Below are 17,542 nucleotides of genomic sequence, written 5' to 3' on the forward strand. Positions count from 1 at the left end.
TAGGTGGGGTAAAAAACTGTATACCTCTTCTACTTTGGCTATGAGAGCTTTAAATTGTCAATTTCATATGCTCAGGTATCAGAATTATTTGCCAAGTCAATTGAAATGTAAAGTGGATGCTTTAGCTGAAGGTGTTGACTGTAAGGAGCTTCAGGATTTAGTGCATGCTTCAGACCAGGTTGGTAAGCATTCTTTGCAGTGTGGTTTTGATGCTTTACAAGCTTCTTCCAGGGTGGCTGCTACTAGTTCTGTTGTTCGCAGACATGCCTGGCTTAGAGATCAGTCCTTGTCAGAGCATGTTAAGGCTCGCATTATGGATGCTCCTTTGCAATCTGATGTTCTTTTTGGCCCTCCAGTGGAATCAGTTTTGAAAAAAATGGAGGAAAAAGCTAAGTCTATGCAGACGGTAAAGGACTTCTTACAGGTTCAGCCCCCTAAGTTCAGTAGGAATTGGCCTGCTAGGGGATGGTCTTTTCCCTCTTCGGATTTTCATTCTAGGGGCAGGTCGAGGCGTGGTAGAGGTAGGGCTTCCTCTCAGGGCCCTGTTACTTCTAGGCCTTTGACTTCTTTTACCCCTTCTGCTGGGGTGGGCAGGGGTCAGTCCTTTCGGAAGCAGTCCCAATGACCTGTGTCTTCCGCTGCCGGACTCTGCTTTGCTGGCAGCTCCTCTAGGAGGAAAACTGGGACTTTTCAAAAGGAATTGGCATTTGGTTACCCAAGACAAATGGGTATTGGACATTATAACTCGAGGCTACAAGTTTTATTTTCACACATTCCCTCCTTTCAAAGGTATGCCGGATGTGCCTCATCAGCAAGCGCAGGCACAGATTTTTTCTCTGCTCCGGTTGGGAGCAATACAGGCAGTTCCTTCTGTGGAAAGAGGCACGGGGTTTTATTCCCGTCTTTTCTTAGTGCCGAAGAAGGGAAATACTTGGAGGCCCATTCTGGATTTATCCATTCTAAACACCTTTCTGGAAATTCCGAAATTCAAGATGTTGACACTGCAGCAGCTGTTGCCTATGCTAGGCAGAGATCACTGGATGGTGACTTTGGATCTCAAGGAGGCCTATCTTCACATTCCTATCAGGCCCAGTTGCAGGAAATTCCTGAGGTTTCGGACTGGGAATTTGCATTATCAGTTCTCTGCATTGCCCTTTGGCTTATCTACTGTGCCCAGGGTATTCACAAAAGTCCTGGCTCCAGTAATAGCTTTTCTCCGGCTAAGGGGAATTCAAATTTATCCTTATCTGGACGATTGTTTGATACTGGCTCAGGGCAAGCACGAACTTCTTCGACATCTGCAGTATGTGATGACAGTTTTCAGATGCCTAGGGTATTCTGTGAACGAAATAAAGTCCAGTCTAGTACCCTCACAGGAGATGTGTTTTCTGGGTGTGAGACTGAATACAGCTACTCAGATGGCATCTCTTACCCCGGACAAACAAAGAAATCTTCACCTATACTTCCAACAGCTATCCGTAATGTCCAGGCTGACTGCAAGGACAGTCCTTCAAAGCCTTGGGGTTCATGGCATCTTGCATTCTAGTACTTCCCAATGCCAAACTGCATATGAGGAAGCGACAATGGCATCTCAAAAGCGTTTGGACTCAACACAGCCACGATTTGGATACTGTCATTCGGATTCTACCTTGCATTCAGAAAGAATTTGTGTGGTGGGCTCAGGAATGTCACCTAAACAAGGGACTCTCTGTGACCCAACCGGAGGCAAGTCAGATATTAACGACAGACGCCTCGGAGTCAGCCTGGGGAGCTCATTTCAAAGGAAAATGGATTCAAGACCTTTGGCCCCCGGAGCTGCTTCACTTGCATATCAACATGAAGGAGATGCTGGCAGTTCAATTTGCATTGAAAGCATTCAAGGATCTACTTCGACCGGGACTGGTGTTGATTCGAACAGACAACACAACTGTCATGTGGTACATCAACAAGCAGGGGGGAACTCATTCTTGCCCTCTTTGCAGACAAGCAATGCTGTTATGGGAAACTGCTTTGGATCTGCACATCACTCTTCGAGCACAGTTTCTGCCAGGAGCACAAAATTCGTTAGCAGATGTTCTGAGCAGACAGATGGTGGATCCTCACGAATGGAAGTTGGACCCTCAGGTATTTCTTCAGTTGACCATGGCTTGGGGAACTCCAGACATAGATCTGTTCGCTTCTCCTCTGAATTCCCAACTACCTCTGTTTTGCACAAGGCTGTTTCATCCGAAAGCCTGGAAAATAGATGCACTATCCTTCAGTTGGAGCAACCTTCACGTGTATGCCTTTCCTCCTTTGCCTCTTCTTCCAAAGGTCCTGTTGAAAGTCAGGAGGGACAAACCTTGCATGATACTTATAGCGCCGGATTGGCCTCGTCAACATTGGTACCCTCTGTTGAGGAGCCTAATTCACGGGACACCTTGGCCATTACCATGGATTCCTCACTTATTGTCTCAAGAAAACAATCATTTTCTCAATGTCAGGGTGCAATCCCTACACCTGACAGCCTGGCGCATTCAGTTTTAGAGGATGAGGGCCTTCAGCTCCCTCAACAAGTTTTAGATGTCCTTTTGGAAGCCAGGCGTCCTAGTACTCGAAAAGTTTATGCTGATAAATGGAAGAGATTTTTTCTTTGGAGTTCAGCTGAAGGCCTTGATGTCACATTGCCTAATTTGAGTTGTACTTTGCAATATTTGACTATGTTACTGGACAAGGGTTTGTCCTTCTCTTCTATAAAAGTGCATGCTGCAGCTATTTCTGCTCACTATGATGGTGATCCTCCTTTATTTTCACATCCTTTGCTTAAACAGTTTCTTAGAGGGGCAAAGAATATAAGACCCCCACGAAGGGCTCCTACTCCTGCCTGGGATCTTAATTTTGTTTTGGGAAAACTGACTCTGCCTCCTTTTGAACCTGCAGCTACGGCTGAATTGAAGTTGTTGTCCTGGAAGACTACTTTTTTATTGGCTGTTACTTCTGCTAGAAGGGTATCTGAATTATAGGCTCTCATGGCAGTGGAACCTTTTCTGATTTTTCACCAGGACAGAGTTTCCTTGCGTACTAATCCTACTTTTCTGCCTAAGGTAGTTTCTAATGTGGCATTGAACCAATCTATACATTTGCCTACTTTTTATGCTAACCCCCAAAATGAAGGGGAAAGAGTTTTGCATTCTTTGAATGTGCATAGGCAGTTACGGTATTATTTGTTCAGAACCAATGAGTTCAGGAGATCTCAACAGTTATTTGTTTCGTTTGCTGTGGCTTCAAGTGGGAAAGCTGTCTCGAAACACACTATTTCCAAGTGGATCGGCCATTGTATTGCTTTTTGTTACTCTCATCATGGTAAGGAGGTTCCAGTTGGGATCAGGCCTCATTCTACTAGGGCTGCGGCCACCTCTACTGCTTTTTTGAGAGGGGTAGCTACTAAAGACATTCTAGAGGCAGCTACTTGGAGTTCTGTACATACCTTTACAAAGCATTATCATTTGCCTCTTTATTCTAGGTCTAGGGCTGGGTTTGCCACTGCAGTCTTACAGGGCATGTCTGCAGCTCCTCCTAGTATTTAGTTGGCCAGCCTCCCTTTTTCCGTTGCTCTGGGATTCTACCCATTTGTCAGGACTGCAGCAATGGGAGACGACGAACATAGTACAGTTTTGTACCTACCATAAATGTAGATGTTCGAGGATCTCCATTGCTGCAGTCCTATTTTCCCTCCCTCCTTCCCCCTTTTTCTTTTTAGATTGGGGTTTTTGGGTGGTGTTTTTTTTTTTTTTTGCATTCTGACGTCTGAGGCAAGAAAGACTGAGGTTATGGCGTCGGTCATGCGCATTTGTACTGACAAGTACTTACGTCAGTCTCAGGCGCCCATGACCGACGCCGGTTCTAGCCCTTTGGTATTCGGGCCGATGGTGGGCAGCGGAGTACCCATTTGTCAGGACTGCAGCAATGGAGATCCTCGAACATCTACATTTATGGTAGGTACAAAACTGTACTTTTTGAGTCGCTGTCCTGAGACCACAAGAACACTGCCATTTAAATCAAAAACATTGTGAATCTTTCACTGCTGAAAAAAAGGGGTCCTCAAGGATCTCCCCGCCCACTGACTTTCTTGGAATGGTTGCGAATTTCAGAGGTTGCTTGCTAACATTTCGAGAGAGCTGCTCTTCATTCTCTAGTCCATATTTTTGCTTTCATTGTTTTTTTTCTGGCACCCTAATCATCAGCCATCAAACTTTCACTCTGACTGTCCTCATTCACTCCCCATCACTAGGGAAAGAGGTGGTGACAGAATGCCCACCATTCAGATACAATGAGAGATGTTCAGTTTTTTTGGGATGTAATCCCACCCCATAGCAGCTGACCCTCCTACTTGCAGATACAGTCTTATCACACCTTTTACCAAGAAGCAAATTCAAACACAAAGGACACCACCAACAAACTCAAAAACCGCAAGCTGTAAAATCATAAATGATGCAACATACTGTGACTACTCTAAACGTTAATGTACGAAATAAACATAATGAGCGCTTTTGCCTTTTAACAAAGACTTCTTCAGTGACACAAAGAGAAGTCAGAGTCATTTATACAATGAAAAAACAATTATAGCACTGCAACAATTAACACATGTAAGGAGTAAATACGTAAAAACTTAACTCAGCTCTATTACTTACCCAACATCTAAAAAGATGTGTGAAATTAAACACTAAAATCCCTTCAATGAATAATAAATAGTAAATAATTAAATAGTGCCTGCTTTAACCTTTAAAATGCTGGAAACAGAAATGGTATTGTTGACACCAGGGGCATGTGAGGTGTTAAGCCTAACCTGCCAACTTAGCTCTTCTAACTTCCAATGCAGTTTCAATATCCCCACATAAGAGTCACAAAAACTTGATCAAGAACAAAGAAAGTGAACTTCCTGAACTCGGGACAAAGGTTCGAATGGCTATATATACCATTAGTGGTTTTCTTCCTATTGATGTCGCAGATATGTTCCCTTACCCTATCACTCAACCTTATATTTGATTTACCTGTATAAAATGCATTGCAGGAGCTGCACACAGCCAGATATACTACATGTGTGTTGTATTACAGTTCACTTTTCCAGGACATGGAATGGTTCTGTTGTAACCATGGATCACAGCATTGGGATGTTCATGTATGAATCTGCATATTTTACAAAAAACACATTTTTGCATGAGGCTGTGGCTCCACTTAAATTTCTCCGAGCCAAAATCCAATATGTCCTTAATGTTCTTCTCTCTAGAATATATAAAAGTGGGAAATAAACAGACTTTTTTCATGTCATCACTGAGAACTATATCCCAGAATTTCCTAATGATGTTAACATACTGATGTGTGGTATGACCGTAGGGAATAATAAACATTGGGGTACCATCAGTCTCCTTTGAAGCGACTTCAGTACATATGAAACTAACTGGGGATGGACTGTTAAGAATTGGTGCAAATCGGTTGTGCTGGTTATCACACCTTTACCGGTTCCATGAGGCTACCGTACAAAGTGTCATGGCAGAGCCATAGATCCCGGACCCATTTGCTGCATGTTGTGTACCTTTCTCATTAGTAGGCACTGACATTATGATAGGTCAGGCAGGTCTCTTTTCAAAGGATGGATGAGTTGGCATCCACCACTCAGTCTCCTGGCTCCTCCAGCATCTACGAGGTTATTCAGTCCTGGGTCACAGATATGGCTTTATCCCTCTGCACCACAGAGAGAATGCTCCTCCAGACTTTGGACCAGGTTTCAACATGTTAAAAGTTTCCTGTGACTTCAGTACATGATCCATTTTCAAGGCAAGAAATGGATATAAAAATGGACACTGCCAAAAGTGCAAAAACTAAGTACAACAGAGTCAAACTGGCAACATTCATTTGGAAAAAGACCAGCTGCTGAACTCAGACAAAAAAATCCAGTTGGTGGACAAAATAAACATTACTGTCATTGTATTTGTTTCCCATTAATTGTGCAACTTAAATGAAATTCTGTTACCTGAATTAAATTAATAACCATTGTCTACGTTTTTTGAGGGGGGGGGGGGACTCTCTACTTGGCGCAATAACTTTTGTCATTGCCGTCTACCCACGGTCTTCATAAGCACTTGAAACAAGTGTGACAATACAGCTCCCACCTCATCCATTCCTGTCACCATGTGAACTCATTTCACACCAGATCTAACAGAGGAGTATCGCAAATATAAGACAATCTTAACACTTTATATTGGCTGTAATTAAATTCCTGTACAAAGAAATGCGGGGGATTAAGAGGGAAATAGTATCCTCACATACAGTAGTACACAAAATACAGTTTGCAGAACAGAAACAGGTCAATCATCTAAAAACAAACAACTTAACAACACTGGCCAGCAGCATTACTGCAATGTAGAGTCTCTGGGGAAAGATGCATAAAGATACTTATTCCCTGCACTGCACGAGGATCTCCCCACCTCCACTTTGTAGTGGTTTTCCTGACCTACATGGTTTATGCTCATCACATTACTAGCTGTCTAGTAAAATACTTCACAGTAATATGCTATATAAATTACATAAACAAGTGAAGGGTGCATCAGTCTGAAAGTTGGTCTACATCACATAAGTAAACAAACAAATACATCTGGTCACAACCCTGGTATAAAAAACATGTAAAATAACTTGGGCACTTAGTGGAAGAAGTGCACTGCAAGACTTCATCTGACCTGAGCATATAATGTGACATTTAAATGAATTATAATATTTTACATCTTCCTGAAAGTGAGGACTAGGCCAGAGTTTAAAGCCTCAGTGGGTTAAAAAAGGTCTATTTTAATAACAGAATGCATTACTTGTGTTACATGTTTAACATCTCACTTGCTTTGATCAATGTATAACATGCATTTACTATCAATTTATATTAAACTGAAATACAAATGCTTAGATACTAATCTATTTAAATTGGGAAAAAAAATAAAACATTGAAAATGATGGCTAAAATTACTTTCTTGTCTTAACTGACAAGGACTCCACAAACATTTCAGAATCAACTGAACAGGCATATTTAAAAAAAAAATGGTTGCTCCACATTTATGGAAGGGCTAACTGTGTATTAATGAATGATCACATATTTTCTGTGAGACTTAACTACAAAAACCCTTCCCCCATCCATACACAAGTGCAAATGGAAAAGCATGACCATAAGCTCGTTTCCAAATTTCTTTACTGTTCACAACTGCAAACAACAAAAAGTGCTAGCAAATACAGCTTAGAAATAATGTCTATTGCAATTAAGTACCTTAAGACACAGCTATAGCTCATTGTTTTCAAAAACACATGTAAAATGACTTCTAACATGAGTTCTCAAAGAAAGAATCGTTTCCATTTATGCTGATAAACAATGACTTAGTTTCTCACAACTAGATTTAACTTCACTTACCTCCATACACATGAAGAAAACAGGAATACAAGTTAAAAATCTCTGAAAAGTGAAACCGTTTTCTTGTGGGAGTACAACTTCAAAAGTTTTGAAAACTACAAATCCAGCTTTAACGTCCTCCCTTAGACTCCGTGCTCATCCAGGGAAAGAAAGAAACAAAGCTATAGTTCCTGTGTTATGTTTAGGGACAGTGTCAAAATTCTCAGCTTTCATAGAGCGTGAAACTTTTTGCTCAAGTTTCTTGTGGGTACTTTTATCTCACACTGTTGAACGGATATTAAAACACAGATTCTGAATTTGTTGCCCTTTTAGTAATCTATTTTGTTTGTAAAGCTGTACCTTCTAGTTTAAAACTGTCATGCTATGTAAATCACAATTCATTAAATCCTGCTTACCAAGTTTCAGTTAAAAAATTATATTACTATACCAGACCATAACTTACTTTGGATGGAGTTATGCTCGAGAACGGACTATTTTCTGCATTTTTAGAGTCTGTCTATTTATTTTAAACTGCTTCCTCTCAGCCTGGACACGTGTTCCCTCTCTATTAGGGCAAACATTGAATACTATCTGCTTTAGACAAATAGGTAGAAGAAATCAAACAACAGACAGGAAGCAAATCATTAATGTCTTACAGCCCTAACTTGCGCACAGTTTATTCAGTGGATGTTGTTCTGGCTTTTGCCGGTAAGTGGTCGTCGTAGCGAAACTCCGGTCTACTAAGACTCGAACGTGAGAATTTCTTGCTGAGCAGGGATAACGCTACCGCTGCACCACCGCAACTTCGGTACTTATTTGATGTATTTTTTGTAATTTAATGAGGTTTGTATCAACCTTTGTCAGTCACCTTTTATTGTAGTTACTTTTAGTAATGCTGATTTATGTTTGGTTAGTTGTGGTTACTGTTTTATTATACATTGTAATAGGAAATAATTTATTTTCCAGAAAGTTGTCTTCGATGGGTAGTATTTTATGAGGGTGGTGTATTGAGGTTTTTGTCTCCTTTTTTCACTGAAGTTATTGTTGAATGCAATTAATTGAATGCAATTAATTTCTTAGGTAAATCCGAGACTTTGAAGGACAAACCATAATCAGAACTATTGTAAGGAATTAGACTTCATATTTTTGCCAACAATAAAAGCTAATTCTTGTAGAATGTGTAGAATTTGCAGTGTTTCATATATCATTACGGTATTCCAGATACAAAATAATTGTTTTAGTTAACTATTACATGAAACACAGGAATGTCTTAAAATCTCAGGGCATTATTTATTTATTTTTTTTTGCAGTACATAGGTGTGAGTGTGTGCATGTGTGTACCTTCTGTGGAAGGTTGGGCGCCGGGCTGGCAACTCGACACTGTAAAACTCCACTGCCAATCATGAGCGGACAGGTGATCCACTGTGGCGACCCCTAACCGGGAAAAGCCGAAAGAAGAAGCAGTACACAACTGGCCAAATAGGGACTGTCCTGCTCACACAGGGAAAGTTGGCAACTCTAAATGCAGCCTGTGTTTCATTTATTTAAAATTAACAATTTTGACTGAAATTAAGTTTACGTTTGGGTGTAGGGGGCTGTATTAGCAGGAATAGGTTGGTTCTAAGAGGTGTTAATTCTCTTTTTTTGGGTATGCAGTTTGTAAAATTCTTTTACTTTTTAAAAATAGTTCTTAATAGGAAATACAATCCATGTTTCAGTTTATTTTTATATTATATTTAAATTAAACAAAGGATTGATTTGGGTTTAGGGTCATTATGGGTGGGCTAGTTTTTTGGGGGGAGTGACAGTGCCCCCCCCCCTTTTAAGCAGTGTGTACACTTTTACTTTTGTTTTTAGTGAATTAAATTAGTTGCACCAAGAGTATTTAGATAAAATTGCTGACAATGTACCAACAATATGCAAAAACAGTGCTGACAAACAAAAAATGTATCTGTATAGTGTACTGTATTGTTTTCATCACACCCTATATCTGAATGTATAATGTGTGTATGGGGGTGGGACAAGGCAAAAGAGCACTGCATCTAATTTCAGAACTGTAATATTTGAGTTTTACTGTATGTGACTACATTTCTTATATACTAATTTTGAGGGTGCAGTACCTCAGAGATATCCCCTTACTCTGGGGTACAGCAACCTCTTAATATATATGTAAGGGTTGTGGCAACACAGTCTTCCATGGTCGGGGAGCTCAAACATGCTTTAAAAGTATGACAATGATTTGTGAGTTTCACCATTATACGTATATATATAGAAGTTACATTTTAGTGTTCACACTTTATGTGACAGTCTTGGGTGCAGTGATCTTGTGTCATACAGGTGTGTGTGTGTGTGTGTGTGTGTGTGTGTGTGTGTGTGTGTGTGTGTGTGTAAAATCTGTTTGCTTTTCATTGTTTGAAAATATTTTTTCAACTTCTGTAATATATCTGAGATGTTTTATTATGTGATTGCAAGTTCCACCAACACATAGTCCAGACTAGACTGAGTTAGTCAAAAGGTGTGTTAAGATTCTTGTAATTAACAGCAAAAAACTTTATAATACATACAATGTACTGTATGGCATCCATTTAAAAGGTTTATAGTCATTGTATGGGTAAAAAGCCAGAGATAAAGGAACACAAGAACACCAGTACATGAGCAGTTACTCCAGATATGACAGGAACAACAATATTCCTTTTCATTCCAAAGGTGATTTTGTAGCATGAAGTGGAGAAGTGGAGGAAGTGTGGTTTGGTTTTGCTGAGCATTTCATGTCACCATATAACAAGCATGCCTTCGTTGAAGGTTGGGCGTCGAGCTGGCACCTCGGCACTATAAAGATCTACTGCCAATCATTAGCGGACCGGAGTTCCGCTGTGGCGACCCCTAACCGGGAAAAGCCAAAAGAAGCACATGAAATCACCTGCATGGCATTCTTATACCATGCATTCCCTGTGGCCAGTCTGATTGTTAACAAGTGTACAGTAACAAATGTCACAGAAGGTCTATTATGTAAGAATCACATCTGAGATATTCTCTGTGCATCCATAACAGTCATGTATTGACAGCTTTCACTAGTAAATGATTAGGCTAAACAGTGCTTCTCTTTCTTCATTTGGAATATGCATTAAGCAAAATTACCCCATCTATTGCCATTACATGAATCTCACCAGTTGGGGTTTTAGAGAAATGGGGGATCATCATATTTAGTAAGCATGCTATTCTGGACTGTCTCTATATTTTTATTGAATTGTGTGGTTCTGTAACATTTAGTTAGAGGTTTTTAGTTATACATCTCAACCTTTAATGTCATGAAATGTGACCACCTAGAGGAATAACAATAAAGAAGCAATCAGACTTCTATACAAGTATATATAATCATATTGATTTTATCATTGTATCTGTTGTATGTCACCTATTCAAAATACATATGCTGTGAATCCAAATAGTGTGAAAATACAGCAATTAAAAAAAAATGTATTTGAAAACATGAATTAGAAAACCTCTTAATTTACTGTTTATTTCAAAAATACACAACAAACACAACCACAGTCCTACATCTCACCCTAACTCTAAAACTAGCCTTAACACTAAACCTAACCTAAATCTAAACCTAAGACTAAACATATCACGAAATATTACCATAATCCTAAAATTAATGGTAAGCAAAACTGCAGTGCTAATCTCAGCCATCACCCTATCTTCAACTCGAAATTAGTTTTACACAATATAACATCTGTGCAAAAGAACTGCTAATCAAATTAACATTTGTAAAAGTGACATGTAATAAACTCACAGCTTTATAACTGGTATCATTCAGAAGTAGAGCATGGTATGTAATGTATCAAACCTTCAAATTTATGATTGTGGCTTCTAGAATATGTATTTATGCATATATATGTATATATTGAAGTTTCAAAACTTCAAATTTCTTATGGTTGAGACCGTAATATCAAAGTTTTGAAACTTCAAAGTGTAAATAAAAAAAATAAAAAGAAAATCTTTTTTTTTTTATATTTTTGAAGGGGGGCAAGCCCCCTGCTAATTAAATATACCAACTCCAAGATCACACTACAGCAAAGAATATGGAAAATATACCATTCTGTGCAGTACAGTGATTTCCATTTAAACAGTTTAAAGTTTCAAAACTTTGAACTTATGGTCGCAACCACAAGAAAGTCAAAGTTTTGAAACTTCAAAATTTATAAGTAGACCTATATATATATATATATATATTCACAAAACTACAACTGTTAAAACACTAGAAGAATATAATAAATATAACTTCAAAACTTCCAAAAACGAATAGAAGACGAAGGAGCCAATAATAAGCTTTCGTCCCTTTAATAGTGAATAGGACTTCTTCAGACAAATGATATGTACATAAAGTAACATCAAAATATATAGTAGTATAAGCAAAGGGCGTACACAAACAGCTCTAACCATTAGGACCATGTAAAATAAACAATTGTACCAATAGAATGACAGCAGAAAGAATGTCATGAACTGTAAAAGGTAATCCAAGTGACTGTAATAAGTGTCAATCAAATATGGAGCAACTAGTGTTGCCACCTTAAAGCACACTTAACATTTAAACTCTCATTCAACCCTGGAGAGGAGTCTGCATTAAGTTTCAGCTGCCATAGTAATTCCTTTATTTCCAATAAAGTATTAACATCACCAAAAAAATAATCTATTTTATGTATGTTAAATAAAATCAAGAATTCAATACACAGGAGGTTCAAATTCAAAAGTTTACTAGTGTACACCAGGAGGCAAAAAACGTACAAGTACAGAATTTTGTCTGACATGAAACAGGAAGCACACAATTTTATATAGGTTTAACATTCAAGCTATGCCCACCTTACTGACGTGATATGTCACAGGGCATCTACATCACTTTAGCTTACAGTCTTCTATTCATAAAACTGCTGATGCTGTATATTTAAAAAAAAAAACTTTTCCTCTGGTTATAATACGGCCTTGCTATCCAGCTGGTCAGACATACTGTCTTTCTGTAAAGTTACTTCTTCAAGGTTTCATATCAGTTCGAATACAATAGCAGATTCAGTCTTTTAATAATCTTCTTTGTTCTCTGTTACACTTTCCTACCAGCTGCGTGCTTATCTCAGTAACACATATACAAGGCCAAATCATCCCAGCAGGAAAGAGCAGAAGATTTCATTATTTCACACATTTTATTTCCTGACCCAGCAGATAATCACTTGTGAAAAGCATAAACATTAAAACTTGCTAAGCTAGCATCTGCCAGGGTCGAAGGTCAGTTTTGCTTCAAGCCACACTGCAGTTTCAAAACTACTTACATTTACACATGAATTAATCCTTACTGTTATATGATTAATAGAATAAAAATGCATTATATACTACTTTGCTTTTAAACTAGTATTTCTCATATATTCAAATACACATTTTCTAACATTTTCCCCCCTATTAATACTTTTTATTCTATTTTGAAGTATGCATAGTGTCATTTCATCTCCTAACCTTTTCCACTTAGGATTTTCAGCTAGGTGAGTCATTCAATCTATACTTCAGAAAAAATGTCATCTGAGATTAATTTTTCAATCTCAATATCTTGGTACAAAGTTTCAGTAACAGATACATCAATAAAATCTTTGATTAATCTTTTCATGCAGGGAATTCCACAGCAAACACATGCTCTTATTAGGAGTATACCCACACAAATGGCAATCAGAATATTCATTAGGATGGAACCCCACCCCCCAAATAGATTCTGGAAAAAGTCCGTCAGTGGGTTTGGGCCTGGTTCAGTCATGGCTGATACTTGCTGAATTACCTCTAGGTGATTATTGATTTCATGCCTATTATCTGGTATGTACACACAGCATTCTTCTTTGATAAGCGTGCACGTACCACCTCTCACTGCTAGGGTGAAGTCAAGAGACATTCGATTTTGTAGCACAACAGTTCTCATTGCATTCAGTTCATCAGTCACCAGTTCTAGGGTAGAAAATGTTGCATTACTCATTACTTCGAGAAGTTTCGACAACTTCCTCAGCTCCCAGATCAATTTCACTGCTCTATAGGCTGGGAATATTCCTGCCCAAGATATAACACTGTCACTCATGTCCATAGGAGTCAATTTGCTTTTGTCTTTCACTGAATTGTGGTCTTTCCAGCCAGCTTCAATCTTTCCAACTGGATTTACAGGTTTTTCAACTGGACCTTCGGGTTTTCGGGCTGCTTCTCTCACGTTTCGTATCTTACCCAAAGGTAATTCTGCATTATGTCTTATTGCCGGAACCAAGTAACCCAAAAAACAGCTGCCGGACCAATTCTCAGGTAACCATTTATATGCCTTTTTCCCACAAGTAAAATAACAGTTTTCTACTTTAGTACTAATACGCATCAGCCCTGCATGAAACATTTTCTGATCTATAACTGACAATTGTTTGAACAAAACTGGATTCTTGCGAATGTCATTCATGGTTGTTTTCAATGAGTTCAAATATGAGTCATAATTAGTATTGCAAAAAGTATTGCTATTACTATTCTTAATGTAACATCGGTAAGATATGGTTATATTACAATTGCTCCAGCCCACCTGGAGGGTATCATTTTTATAAAAACATACAATTCCTTTTTGTGTGACAGGTAAAAATAAAGCTATTTTGTCCTGTGATCTCACAGTTCCTGTATCGAAGAGTAAATTCTCCCAAGTCTCATTTATCCCCAAAGGGACAGCGGACATTATCAGTCCTCCATATGCTGTTGGTATAGCTGTACAAACCCAGCAATTTGAAATGTTCATAGTCTCTGCATATACACATTTCATGGCTAGGTATGTGTTAAAATTTGGATGCCAGTCTATAGATGTTTCATCACGCCTTCCCACTTTCATTTGTGTGGATGTATGTAGGATAAACCACAACAAGAGGAAAATTGTCAGAATTACAGTCAATAAATGTATACTCAACAAAATGATTATGCAACATCTCTGGGGCTGATCTAGATTTCTATTCACTTTGTTTTTGGCCATCTCGGTCTGGTTGTGTATCAGTCACAAAGTTTTTATCAAGTTGAAAGTTCTTTACCGGTTTGCAGTGTGTCAAATGAACCCAAGACGTCCTCTCGGCCACTCTGACTGCAGTAAGCGTTGCCAACAGAACCTGGTACGGTCCTTCCCACTTTGGACTCGCCCAATTCTTCCTTTTCATCACTTTCAGCCACATGAACGTCCCCGGGGCCAAGACTGCTTCCACCGGTCTGGTCTGTTCCTTATCTAAAAAAGAGTTAAACTGCAAAACAGATTTATTTGTTAACAGTTTCCTCATATAACTAGCTAATGAACTGTCAGCCTCTTGCTCTGCAGGCATGAGAGCTTTCCACTGAGGCACATAATATGCTCTCCCAAAAACCATTTCAAAGGGAGTCAAACCCTTTACATTTGGAACCGTTCTCATACTCAGCAGTGCTAAAGGCAGACAGTGTATCCAATTATTTTGGGTCTCCTCAACTAGCTTCCTAAGCTTACTTTTGAGGGTACCATTGTACCTTTCCCCCAGTCCTGCTGACTGTGGGTGGTGAGCACAATGGTTCTTTAAGGAGATACCAAAAAATCTCCCAAGTTGGTGGATTGTCTGGTTTACGAAATGTGTGCCGTTGTCACTATAAATCCTTTCCGGAATGCCAAATCTAGGGATTACTTCTTTTATCAGGGCTTTCGCCACTGTTGCTGCATCCGGGTTTTTGGTTGGAAAAGCTTCTACCCATTTGGAAAACATGTCTACAATAACTAAACAAAACTTTTTCCCTTCACATTTATTCAATTCTATGAAATCCATACAAATAGTATGGAACGGATACAGTGGTATAGGAAAACTTCCTTGCTTGGTTTTAAATGCCCCTTGTGCATGGTGCTTGTTACAAGTATGACACGCTGCACAAAATTATTTTGTGTAGTTTGTGTATCCATATGTTTGGAATATTCGATTTACTAACTGTACCATCCCCCCTGTTGAGACATGGCACTGCCCATGGCTCAACAAAGCTGCATATCTAAATAAATTAGACTGCAATATCATTTTTTTCTCTTTGGAAATGTACAGTCCATTCTCAAGAATTGCACCTCGTTTTACCCATTTTTGTTTTTCTGCTTTTGTAGTAAGCGTCTGCATTGTTTTTAACATGTCTAAATCTAAAATCTCAGAGGGTTGTAATTCCTTATTCAAAAGTAAAGTTTCTGAGTCTGAGGCTGCTTGCTTTGCAGCTGCATCAGCTCATGCATTGCCTTTCGAAATCTTATCCTGTTGTTTTGTATGAGCTACACATTTACAAATAGCTACTTTGGTAGGTAACTGAATAGATTCTAATAACTCCAAAATAAATTGCGCATGATTAATAGGTTTTCCACTAGATGTTATCATTCCTCTATTTTTCCATTGTTGTGCAAATACATGTACTATAGAAAAAGCATACTGACTTATCAGTATATATGTTTACACACTTGTTTTTTGCTAAAGTACATGCTCTCGTCAAAGCTATCAATTCTGCTGCTTGTGCAGATAAGTTATGTGGTAAGGACTGGGCTTCTAAAATTTCAGTGTCTGTAATTACTGCATATCCTACCAGATTCTTCCCTGTAGGACCCCTTCTGCATGAGCCGTCCACGTAATATGTCACCTCGGCATTATCCAAGGGCATATCTGTGAGATCTTGTCTAGGTAAAGCTAACTGTTCAATTTCCTGCAGGCAGCTGTGTGGTGTGCCATCCGCAGGAGTTGGGAGTAATGTTGATGGATTTAATGTCATACATCGTTCAATTGTCATATGAGGTTGGCTCAGCAGTATAGTCATACATGAAAGGTGTCTAGCAGGAGAAAGGTATGCCACTTTTTCTTGCAGTAAAATTATTGCAACTGCATGAGGCACTCTCAATGTGAGAGGGTGGAATAACACCACTGAGGCCGAAGCCTGTACTGCCATTGCAGCTGCAACTACTGCTTGTACACAGTGAGGCAAAGATCGTGCCACTGGGTCTAACTGCGATGAATAGTAGGCTATGGGGCGTTGCTTGTCCCCATGTTGTTGCGTCAATACTGACGTCATATATCCTTGCTTGCAATCTACGGTCTGAAAGAACCATCTGTGATAATTTGGAAGTCCTAAAACTAATGACGAAGCTATCAACTGCTTCAATCTGCAGAAAGCCGTTTCTGCTTCGGTTGTCCATTGTAAAATATCTTGTGCTGCCATTGGTGTCTTTTATATATCAAGTCAGTCAGTGGAGCAGATTCCAAAGCATAATCTGGTATCCAGCTCCGACAGAAATTAGTTGTACCCAAGAAAGACATCATTTCCTTCTTGGTTGTTGGTTTGGGTGCTTGCAAGATTGCTGTTTTTCTTTCCTCATCTAATATTCTACCTTCATTCGGTATTACATATCCTAGGTATCTAACTTGTTTTCTCCAAAGTTGTAACTTATTTTTGTTTACTTTGTGTCCTTGTGTTGCTAAAAATTTCAATAACGCTACAGTATCTTCCCTACATTGTTGCTGGGTGGGGGCTGCTAGCAAGATGTCATCTACGTAAAGTAGAATTTGACTACCTCCTGGTGGGGTAAACCCTGCCAGGTTGCTAGCCATTTCTTGTGCAAATATTGTCGGACTCTCACAATATCCCTGTGGTAGTCGAGTATAGGTATACCTTTTACCCTGGAATGTAAATGCAAACCAATATTGACTATCAGGATGTATAGGTATCGAGAAGAAAGCATTGCTGATATCTACCACAGAGAAATACTTCTGTTGCGGTTTTAGATCATTTAACAAAGTATGTGGGTCTGGCACCGTAGGTGCTCTAGGTATTACTGCATTATTTACAGCTTGTAAATCTTGTACCATCCGCCATTCCCCATTCGCTTTTTTAACAGGAAATAGGGGTGTATTACATGGTGAATCAGGAGATTCTACCAGTACTCCCTCTTTGAGTGATGCTGCTATTATAGGCTTAATTCCTGTTTCTGCATCCTTTCTCAAAGGGTATTGTCTTTCCTGTGGTCTAAAAGCTGACTTTGGGGTAATTGTAACTGGTCCTGCTGTTCGAATAAGTCCTACATCTGACTTGCCTGTTGACCAAAGAGCTGTTGGAATTTCACAT

At 39.1% G+C, this 17,542-nt stretch overlaps 1 protein-coding gene across 2 annotated transcripts in view; it reads right to left on the bottom strand.

Annotated features, from left to right (window-relative positions):
- Window positions 1-8,103, bottom strand: part of FUT10 (fucosyltransferase 10) — a 316,333-nt gene extending 308,230 nt beyond the window's left edge. Inside the window, exon 1 of one of the 2 annotated variants that reach the window (XM_044058924.1) lies at window positions 7,869-8,103. The gene's annotated coding sequence lies outside the window, so the exon portion shown is untranslated. Of the gene's footprint in view, window positions 1-7,426; window positions 7,790-7,868 lie in introns of those variants that run through there. The other variant, XM_044058923.1, reaches the window with a different exon arrangement.
- Window positions 8,104-17,542: the final 9,439 nt, after the last annotated feature.

The sequence above is a fragment of the Protopterus annectens genome, chromosome 17.part0 (assembly GCF_019279795.1).
Source record: "Protopterus annectens isolate FY-2018-M chromosome 17.part0, PAN1.0, whole genome shotgun sequence".
NCBI lineage: Eukaryota > Metazoa > Chordata > Ceratodontiformes > Protopteridae > Protopterus > Protopterus annectens.